This window comes from Mus musculus, chromosome 18 (genome assembly GCF_000001635.26).
Source record: "Mus musculus strain C57BL/6J chromosome 18, GRCm38.p6 C57BL/6J".
Lineage (NCBI taxonomy): Eukaryota > Metazoa > Chordata > Mammalia > Rodentia > Muridae > Mus > Mus musculus.
This window is the reverse complement of record NC_000084.6, coordinates 86,500,812-86,511,693: the sequence shown is the minus strand read 5'-3', so window position 1 is coordinate 86,511,693 and position 10,882 is coordinate 86,500,812. Positions and strand designations below refer to the sequence as shown.

General features: G+C 35.3%; 1 protein-coding gene across 11 annotated transcripts in view; it reads right to left on the bottom strand.

Annotated features, from left to right (window-relative positions):
* Window positions 1-4,972: 4,972 nt before the first annotated feature.
* Window positions 4,973-10,882, bottom strand: part of Neto1 (neuropilin (NRP) and tolloid (TLL)-like 1) — a 111,907-nt gene continuing 105,997 nt past the window's right edge. For 5 of the 11 annotated variants that reach the window (XR_003952521.1, XR_001782367.2, NM_144946.5 and 2 more), the window contains one exon: window positions 6,239-10,781. The gene's annotated coding sequence lies outside the window, so the exon portion shown is untranslated. Of the gene's footprint in view, window positions 10,782-10,882 lie in introns of all 11 variants that reach the window. The other 6 variants (XR_386371.4, XR_386370.3, XR_001782368.2 and 3 more) reach the window with 6 other exon arrangements.

Here is a 10,882-nt window from a genome sequence, read left to right as displayed (position 1 = left end):
TATGGTTTCATCTGATGTATTCTTAGGAAGTTATGGTTTCATCTGATTAGGAAAAATAAAATCTACCCACATATATTCGTAGGCTGTGGAAAAACACAGCTTTAAACAGACCACAGACAGAGTCAAAATTCACTAAATTTCATCAGCCTCCTTCAGTTGCTCCTTTTGTTTCAGATAAAAGTAGGATAGTGATTGGCTCTAAACAGATTAAAATGCTTATCACCAGGTGATTTGATTTAAGGTTTGTTCCTGTGGAAAAAATTGCGGTTATATATTCTTAAGCTTTTCAAGCTCTGTGCTTGATTAGTTAAAGTCAAAGCTGTTAATCCTCTCAGAAAATGATTTGTAACTTCTAACAGACCAGACCGGCCTCTCTAGGCTGCCCTTGAAGGCAACTGCAGGCTCCTACTGGGCAACAAATTTGAAGTAAACTTTATTTGTAGAGAAGAGTAAAACGAAACTGCAAAACTTCTATAAACCTAAGAATACCATTATGTGAGTGAAGAGGCAGCATGGTGAGGGAAAAAAATATTTACCAGCTATACATCTGACAGAGGGTTAGTATATAAAACAACAAAGAACTCAAAAAACTAAACACCAATAATAGAAACGACTCGGTTATAAACTGGGACATAGAACTACTAAGAAAATTCACAGAAGAAAAATATCCAAGGACTATTTAAAAAGTTTTCAGTATCTCATGCCATCAAGGAGACATAAATTAAAACTTCAATTTCATTTTACCCCATTCAGAATGTGTAAGAATAAAAATATAAATGTTGTACAAGTGCTGGCCTGGTAATATCTATTCACCTTTAGTAGGAGGACAAATTCTTATGATTATTATAGAAATCAGTGTAGAGTTTCATCAAAATGCTAGAAAGAGATGTGACATATAATCTTAGTATGTACCATGTCTGTGCCCATCCCTAAAGCACTTTATGTTTTATTAAAATATACTTCCTCATCTATTTGCTCAATTTATAATAGCCAAGGAATGGAAACACTCAAAACTCCCATCAACAAATGGTGGATAATGAAAATGTGCTTACATATACACAATAATATTCAACTAGAAAAATTTCCAGATCACAGATAAATGGATGGAGCTGGAAATCATCATTCTGAAATAACCTAGACTGCAAAAGACAAATGACACGTTTGTTTCTCAAATATGAATGCTAGGAAGAATATACTCATTACCCAATAGCAAGTGCTCATTCGTGCACATATACATACATGTAACATTATATAGACTGAACTACTTATATTTAGGAATATACATGTTTACATGTATATTCCTAAATACATATATGTAAATAAATATATGTATGTAACAACAAATAATTAATATGTCAAATGAAACTGAAAGATAACAAGGAGGAGTATATGGAAGTAAGGATAAAAAGGAAAGGGAGCTAAATTAATTATGTTATAATATCAAGAACAAAAAAAAAATAATGAAAAATGTGGATGCTAGATTTGAACCATTAGATATGTATATTTAAATGGAAATGCTCATAGAAGACAAGAAATTAGTTAGGGGGCCATGGGTGTTAGTAATGTAAGAGGAACGGGATGTAGGTGGTAGGAAGGGGGAAAGGAAAATCATGGAGCAAAATGGGTTAAATTGGATGGGCAATGGGCAAACTTCACAGGAAAGGGTGTATAAGTAGAGCCAACTAACACCAAAGTCATTTTTAAAAGCTGTATATAAATTTAGTGCTATAAAATCTTCCTAATATGTGTAAATATTTATATGAGAATGTAGTATAATTGGTGTTACCATGCCAAGGTGTCTCTAGGCACCATAGGCTACCAATTAAATATCTAGTGCCAGATATGAGTTACCTCTTTATAAATCATTGGTCAGTGGGCTCCCAAAGAACACTCCCTCCCCCCAAATAAAGATAAGCTGTTGCTATTGCTCTTTGCTACTCTTCAAATTTTGACACGATGTCTGTATTACTGAAGACCGAACATAGTTGAGTCACAGAACGTGCAGAAATCAAGCTAATCTGGAAGCTTCATTACATGTACAAGTCAATAAGTCAATAGCCATACCTAGCTGTGAACCTTGAAAGATACAATCATGAGTGACCTGGAAAGACATGCCCACCAGTGTGATAACAGCAGCATGAATGTTATATGTGCAAGCAAGTACTTTCTGACTGTTTTAAGGCCTAGTTCACAGTACATGTGGGGGCACTGTTAACTGGGCCTAAACCAAGTAGCTTGTTAAATTGTAGGCCCTGGGGTGTGGACACTTTTTAGCATCATTGTTCTGCTAAGTGGACATTATAAACTGATCTCTACATTCTCATCTTTATACACATAGATGAGTACTTTTGTTTTTGGACAGGGTTTCCTCTGTGAAGCGCTGGCTGTCCTGGAACTCACTTTGTAGACCAGGCTGGCCTTGAACTCAGAAACCCCCCTGCCTCTGCCTCCCAAGTGCTGGGATTAAAGGCATGCACCACCGCCGCCCTGGAGATTAGTACATCTTTAAACCCTCCAGCAGAGAAACTTCCTTCTGAGATAGATGATTCATACAAAGACCTGCAATTGGCCAAAACAAAGACTAAGATACTATGGGATGCTCAGCATTAAATGGAGCATTTAAATCACACCTTCGTCTACCAAGGTTAAGGGATCATCATTTAATCAGAAGCAGAAACATTGTAAGAGGTAGAAAGTGGTAGATGTGGCCGGGAAGGAAGAAAGGAAGGAAGGAAGGAAGGGAGGGAGGGAGGGAGGGAGGGAGGGAGGAAGGAAGGAAGGAAGGAAGGAAAGAAAGAAAGGGAGAGAGAGAGAGAGAGAGAGAGAGAGAGAGAGAGAGAGGAAGGAAGGAAGGAAGGAAGGAAGGAAGGAAGGAAGGAAGGAAGGAAGGAAGGAAGGAAGGAAGAGGTAGATGTTTGCAGAACAGTGTTTGCAGGACATTGTTTGCATGGAGTGCAGTAATTGTGACTTCACAAGGTATACAAAATCAAGCAAATCAATGTTCAATGGGTGGAGGAGGAACATACCAAGGTTTCCCTTTAGCTGATCAATGTGTCAATTGATGTATTCTGGGCAAGGAAGATTCAGCTTTCTCAAGGCATGTAACCCCTCAGAGGCTACACATACTATGACTATATATAGTCCTATACTCATGCAGGTACATGTAGCCAGAAGTAGACTAAATGAGTTTACAAATAGATTATATAAAAGTGAAAAGGAAAATGACTAGTATAAAACAATTAGAGAGGAGGACAAGGGGGTAAATTTGTTCAAGATACTTGTAAATGTATACAATTTTAAAACAATTAAAAATCTTAAAAACTTCTGTGGTGCATCAAGATGGACTAGAAAGGGTCTTAAAGCAGACTACAAGGGGTACCAATGAAGATGATCCTCTTCCACAGGAGTGCCATTTTAGTATAAAGGACTTGTGCCTAAAAACTGATGTGAAAATCAATTTACCCACAGGAAGAATATTTTATTGGTTATGGAATATGCAAAGCAGCAATAAAAATTAATATTTTATGGTACAGAGTTAATGTTCCATAAATAAACTTGTCAAATACGCCATTCTTATAGGAAGGTTAACACGGCAAATTGTCATAAATTAAACAAAATTATCTCTAGAAAGAGTTTCACAACACCCTCAGGAAGGGAAAAGGAAATCAATTAAAATTCACTGTTAGTTCCATAGTCTTTAAAGTATAAAAGACATTAAATATGCCAAAAGATTCATGGAACCAATCACACAGGTTGAAAGGCAAAAAACAAACAGGAGATTTGATTGTCACATAAAGACTATTGTCAGTTTCTTCCTGAATGTTCTAGCCTTGAGGGAACAAGGAGGGTAAGAATAGCTCTTTCAGAACCTACACACCAGGAAACGGGCCTTACAGACTGCTCCAAGGTGATCACTCAACCTGGGACTCATCTGCAGAATAGTCAGGAATAATGAGCAAAAGCAGAGTTGAGCAAGCAAGCAAATAGACTTTGATGTTCTCAGGGTATCTTTAATATTCGTTTCCTGACCTCTGACTGAAGCTCCTAAAAAGTGAGGTCACCATGGATCAGCTGATAGAAAACCTGGTCAGCCAAGAGAGAAAACACCTGGCAGAATCTGGGTTTTTCAAAGTAGGGTGCTTTGAAAGTGAGTTTTGAATGTGGCATGTAGCCGTATCCTTTGAAAAGTAAATCTCATAGACAAGAGATTACAAAAAAGGCTTCAGATCTGTTGTATGTGAAAGACATAAGTTATTGTGATTACAGAGTCAATGCACTTGTTTTAGTCAGTAATAATCATTCAGGTAGATACAGAAGTTTCACTTAGAAGAGATGCCTTTTACCAAGGTAGAGTACAAAATGGGAAAATGGAGGAAAGTAAAGTCTTTTCCCTGCTGCCTGTGATCTCATGCTTTTTTGCATTTTCACTCATGCTGTTGGTTGCTTTTGGGGAGACTTCCTTCAAAAGATTTATCCTTTTCTGCATCACAAGGTGAAAGTGAGACCCTTTCGAGGGTGTTTTAGGAAAAAAAAAACCTGTGCAGTGCAAACTGCAACTAAAATCTGAACTTTGGAAATATATCAATGGCAGTGTACAACATTATGATATCATAAATATGGTCATGAGACTATACTTACCTCCCTAACTGTCCAGAGAGTTAGGGACAATTGTCCATGGTTGAAAATAGAACTCCCATTTCTTTATTTAGGTTTGTGAACAAATTGATGATTACATCATTGGGGTGACTTAAGAGCCCCAGTTCCACTGCTGCTCACACTAGTGATGAACAGCATTTGATATGAAGGTGCAAAGGAATTTTTCCTGGAGGGAACGGCATCCACAGGATGTCAGATTCAATGGCTTCTGGAAGTCACATGTTTTATCGAGGCATGAGAAGCAGATGTCTTTTCCTGCTGTCTTTTATAGATGCGTAGGCACCATGTCAATTAGAAAATGAAGTTTACACACAACTTGAGAAAATGATTTATTTTTACAATGCATCATAGAATATAAAAAATATCTTCCAGTGCATGATCATTTGGCCTTGACAGTTTCATGTGAAAAGAAGCTTTTATGATACACATTTTACAGATGAATAAACACAAAATTATGGGGCAATATGGATATGTTTCAACTTCTCTTGATGAAGTAAGTACACTAATTAACAGAGTTATATTTGCACATTGGTGGAAAACACTGTAGTAGTCAGCTCGGTATAAGAAATGAACTCACCACTTACAGAGTCTTATAAAAGTTATAAACCAGTTCACTTTTCTTGACTGCACAAAAGCTAATAGTATACACTGTTTGCAGTAGTTTCATTCAAAGAATCACATTTTTTTTTTGGTTCAACGTAAAGATTTAGTGTAAATCTCTGAGCATGGACTTTGTCATGTGACCCTCAGTATGTTTCCTCATTAACCACAACCATGGAATTAACATATTGTAGAAAATAAATAAGGTGGCAAGACATACTCTGGCCCCTCCAACCATCTGTTACCTTTATTGTCTTATTATCCATCATATTAATTGAATTCAGTATGTGTCGTTCTGCACCCCAGTTAATAAGCATACGGTCTTCAGAGAAGTCTCCATTCACACCATCCCAAAATACACTAAGTTTATTTTTGAACAAAATGCAAACTCTGGGCTAAGCACCTAGTATCCCCAGAAACACACCACCAACTCTGTCTACTGTTGGAACCATATTTTCTGTAACCCTTCTTTACTTGCCACCCAAATCAAGTAATGGTCCTCAAGTCTGTGTATGACCTAATTACTCTAAACACAAATATTTCCTTGCACGTGTTGGCAATGGTCTCTTTCTCTGTCTTCTTAGGAAGCCTACACTTTATAGGGCTCATCTGGTTCTCCTAAGAAAATGCTATTCTCATATTTCAACTTCTCACATCTTGAGTATACCATATCATATCTATTTTATTTGCTCGATAGTCAATTATATTTTGTGTTCAACAGATGAGCGGGACCCAGGGAAATCTAATTAGAGTTTTGAGATAGGTAACATGGTAAAAAATATTGTGAGTGGAAGTGTCTTCCTTCTATAGTTCTAAGCACTGTTCCTCCACCAGTCTCCACCATTATCCTTTTTTTTCAAATGTGCTGAAGAAGAGGTTTCGGTATACAGATTGCACAGACACCCCCTATAACCCCCCAAAAAATCTAGCAATATTTATATGTTTTAATTCTAGGGAAAGTGAATAAAGACTACAAATTTAATAATGTGATACAAAAGGAATAATTTTATTTTAAATAACTTACACATCATACGTCCTGGTCAGATGTAATTTTTGCTTGAGTATTGGTGAGTAGCAAGAGACACCCCCAAACAATTTTTCAATGAATGGCTGGAAAATAGCATGGCTCAGCAGTTGAAGAGAGAAAGATGATAGGGACAAAGAATGTGCTGGCTGCACAACTGTAATGATTCCCAAAGAGAAAAGCAACCGATGGTATGCTCATGCTGGTTCACATGAATACAAAACTTCTCCAAATGCTCCAAGCAAATGACAGAAGCTTGATGAAGCTTGCTTTTGCATTTGTTTCCTGACATAAGGAAATGAAGGGATGTTAGAGAAAAGCATGTCCCTCCTTAGGAAAACAACAGAAAGCACACAGTTTGGTACCCGGGGAAAGTCCTAAATTGTGTTCCTGACATTACTTACTTATTTCTTCCCTTTGTTTCTCTGTTAGGTTTACTCAAATAATATGATTTAGTTAAATTTTAGAACAATCTAAATTCATTACAAGATGAATAGTTACAATTCTAAATTAAAAGTTGCTTTGGAATTATTGAGTTGTATAAGTGATTAAAAGACATTTTTTAAGAAAAAAATTGATATGTAGTTTTTTTTCTCCAATTTTTTAAAGGGAATATAAGGAATATTAACTAAAGAAATAAAGAACAACTAATTAACTCAAGTTCCATTTATCATATTCTTTTAACTACTTGATGATATTTTGTCTGCATCTATCTCATCAAGCAGTGATAAATATTGTTTAATGGAGGAATGTATGCATAGCAACTAACCCTTGTGCTCATTAGATGAAAAATCTTACAGTCTCTATCATATCCATTTAGAATTCAGATGAATTTTAAATCATTTATTTATTTCACTTCCCTACAGAATTGAGAATTACTATCATTCAAACTGGATAGTATCATTTATTTGACTATCAAAAAAATGATGCAGTTTGTTGTTGCTACTCAAAGGTGATAAGACTCAGAACAATATTATCCAACTTATTTCAATACTTTTAGTCCATGAAAATCCATTCTTGATCTAAAAATAAAAGAAGCAAAACCTGTATTGTAAGAAAATCTTGACTTCCTTTGGGGGATACAGAGGAAGCTAATGCAAAGCTTAAGAGAATATTCACATAATGCAAAAGAACAAACTTAAAATGTTGGGAGGCAGAATTGTGAGTCTACTCAATGCTCTTAAATATTCTCAATAGAACAAAAAGTAGGTAAAAGAATCCGCATCTCTAGGACAGGGCTGACTCTCCTCTAAGGACCTTGTGACATTGATCTCCAGTTATGCTTACTGCATATTTTAATTACATGACTAAATTAAGTTATGGCAAATCAAATATCAGGTCTACTTTGTGAAATTATGCATAAAATATGCATGTTTATAAAAACAGGTACAGAAAAAAAATCAAGAATTAGACATCAGAACATCAACCTTGTGTTGAGCAATTGCACTGCCCTTGGACAGAATTGCAAAGCTAAACTCAAGCTGACGTGGGTATTTCATGTAACATGGGCTACCACCAAGATTCTAAAGAATGAATCAACAAATTTACATAGTGATGTATTTAAAAGGAGCTCATTGAATCAATATAGCTCTTATGCTAGTTTATTTAAATTCACTTTGTGAATAAAATATTAATTGATAAACTTGTTTGATGGTTTTGAACACTTCTTTCTACTACAAGTGTTACGCATTTTTAAAAGATTGTCCAAAGGTTTATATTAAACCAAAAACGTCTGATGTAGTTAATATTTATTTTTAATGTCAAAAATCTCAATATTGGACTTTATGAAGGCACCTGTAGGGAGTTCCAATATATAATTGAATCCTTTTCTTGACTCCCACATCTGGATTACAATATAGCATCTCTAATAGGAACAATCACAGGCCTCAAGGACTCTGGAAAGTGATCCTAGCATCTCCCCTATCGACAAGTCAATATCTGTAAGTTGATTGATCATCATCCATAATGATGTACATCTTCTAAAAGGGATTATTTTTCCCATGGAGTAATCATAATCAAATACATGTGAGTCATCCATCCTTAAATTTATACTTAATTCACTTTAATGTCAAAAAAGAAGGTATCCACTTAGTGGGTTTGAGGCATAAATACCTTTCAGCATAGAATAAGCGGATTTGCAGGATTTTATAGATCTGCAAAAAAATTGGAAAAACCTGTAAATCTACATGACAGGTGCATGGTGATGTATCTACTCAATTTAGTTGTCTTCATTGTTGTGTAATGAAACACACAGGGACACATATATCAAGTCTTTGAGATTGTTCATTCAAAGTTAATAATGTCCAATGAGGACCCCTAAAGAGATGACATAACCCAAAATAGTAGAACTAAGTTGAATGATAATCTGGAGTGCCAACTTTTAATTAATGGGCACAACATTATATGTGGTAACAAATAATTTGTCTAGCACAGTGGGTAAAGGTGAATTTTTATCAAGATATGTGTAAGTATCATGCTAAAGAAAGATGATATTCATTATGTCAGTACATTTTCTTCTGGGACAATTTGTTAAATTAACTCAAAGAATGATCCTTTGTATGCTATTTTCTTTTTATGAGCGTGTGTGTGTGTGTGTGTGTGTGTGTGTGTGTGTGTAGGCCAGAAGTCCACACTGAGCATCGTCTTCACTCAGTTTCCACTGTTTGCTAAGGAAGGGGCTCTTGTTGAGTTCAGGCTTCTCTCTTTCAGCTCATTTAGTTAAATTGTTTGCCCTTCTCTGTCTTCATATAGCTGTAATTACAGGTTGGCCACCGAGTACTCCTGTCCGTGTGCTGCAAGTACCCCACAAAGTACCTTGATAATGTTTCCAATATTCAAGAATTGCTGTATTTTTTAGTTAGTGTTTTCTATTACAATTTACTTTATCTCTGTTTACTTGTTGATGTTTTCTTTTATTTATACTGTAATATATACTGGATTGGCCTCCTATTAGGGCCATATGACAGGAATATCCATTTAGATTGTAAATGCTTCTCCGGCTGTTGTCTTAGACTAGATTTCTTTGCTATTTGAAGTTCCTGGTTTTATTATTGAGAATTTGGCTATTTTGAAAGTAGTAAACGGGCTTACTGTAAATGTAACTTTAAATTTAATTGTTTAAGAGTACATTTTTTTATTTAAAAAGGTATCCATTTAGTGTTTATGAGGATGAATATAATTCAACAGAACTTCTGTGTGATATAAGGGTTTTAGTTTTTCTGTATGAAACTTACTGCAACCATTAAGCATTCAGGTATAGGTGTGTATGGGTAAGAAGTAACTCAGAAGGTTACAGTTCAGTCATAAAATGGTCTATGACTTTTAAGGATTGACTTAGAGAGACTTTTAATATAAAAGAAGATACTTGTAAGATGTTAATAATCAAATATGTAGGGAAGTAAGCCTCAGTATCAAATGGCATCCTGTAACCTAGAGAGTGTTGAAAGTAACAAATCATGTACTTAGGTAACTCTGCTTTTTATCACAGTAGAAGAAACAATTCTCTTAACTCAAATTAGGAAATTATTATACATTTTATATATATTTATATAAAAGTTACAAGTAGCAAGCATATGACACAAAGAAATGGAACAGTAACAGCAGTATTTGAGAATGCATGCTTTTTACAATGTGTCTAAGAAAGAGGGCATTTTTTTCCAACCTAAATATCCAGTACTGACATGCAGGGTATTTTCTCAAACTGTCAGTTCAGTCATATTGCTAAGTGCTTAATCAAACGAAATTCTGTTGTAGAGTTTGAATGGTAAAATACCTGATTTCAAAAAGCCATTTGTGAAACTCGGTATCTTCCCTTGGTAAAAACAAAAAGGAAAGCAGGGGTACATAGAAACAATAAGGGCGGAGGACAAAGATAACGACAGAGAGGGGGAGAGAGAGATTTGTCTTATTGCAATCTAGATTTTACTCATTATGTTTTACTAAATTTAATTATAATAAAACAACAGGTGTGTACAGTCCATTGAGCCTCTAGATGGTGTTTTCATGGTCCACTTTAGCATTTTTCACTGAAGCTTGCTCAAAATCACGCAGGAATGCACTATTTTCAAGCAGTCTATATAATGAAAACAATGGACATGTAACACAAGGTTCACCCAAAGTTGTGGTTTTTTTTTTTCTTTTCCCACAAATCACATAAGTACAATCATGTAACAAAGACACGTAAACAACATATAAATAATGTGAAAACGACAGTAAACATAAAGCTGGGGTAGTCTCAATCAGGAACTAATTTCTTCTTCAAGTTTCCGTAAATCTCAGAATGTATTTAAAACCTAAGGAGCACTTGGTGATCAGCAACCAAATTAGGAAATGGACACATCATTGTGCAGCAGCAGGGAGTCTTGCCGAAGGAATAACACATGTCTGCAACTCTTAAGTTTGGATAAAGGCAGTGGAATGAATTTAGAAATATGTCCACTTTTCACAATTCACTACGGAATTTTCTTTTCACAGTCCCCATGTTTGTATAAATAGTTCTTCTCTGAAAATAAAGCACAGTTAAAACATTTTCTCCCAGTGGGAAAAAAAATATGACAAACACACCAAATTATTAAGATATACTGAGCATAGAATATGTTCTAA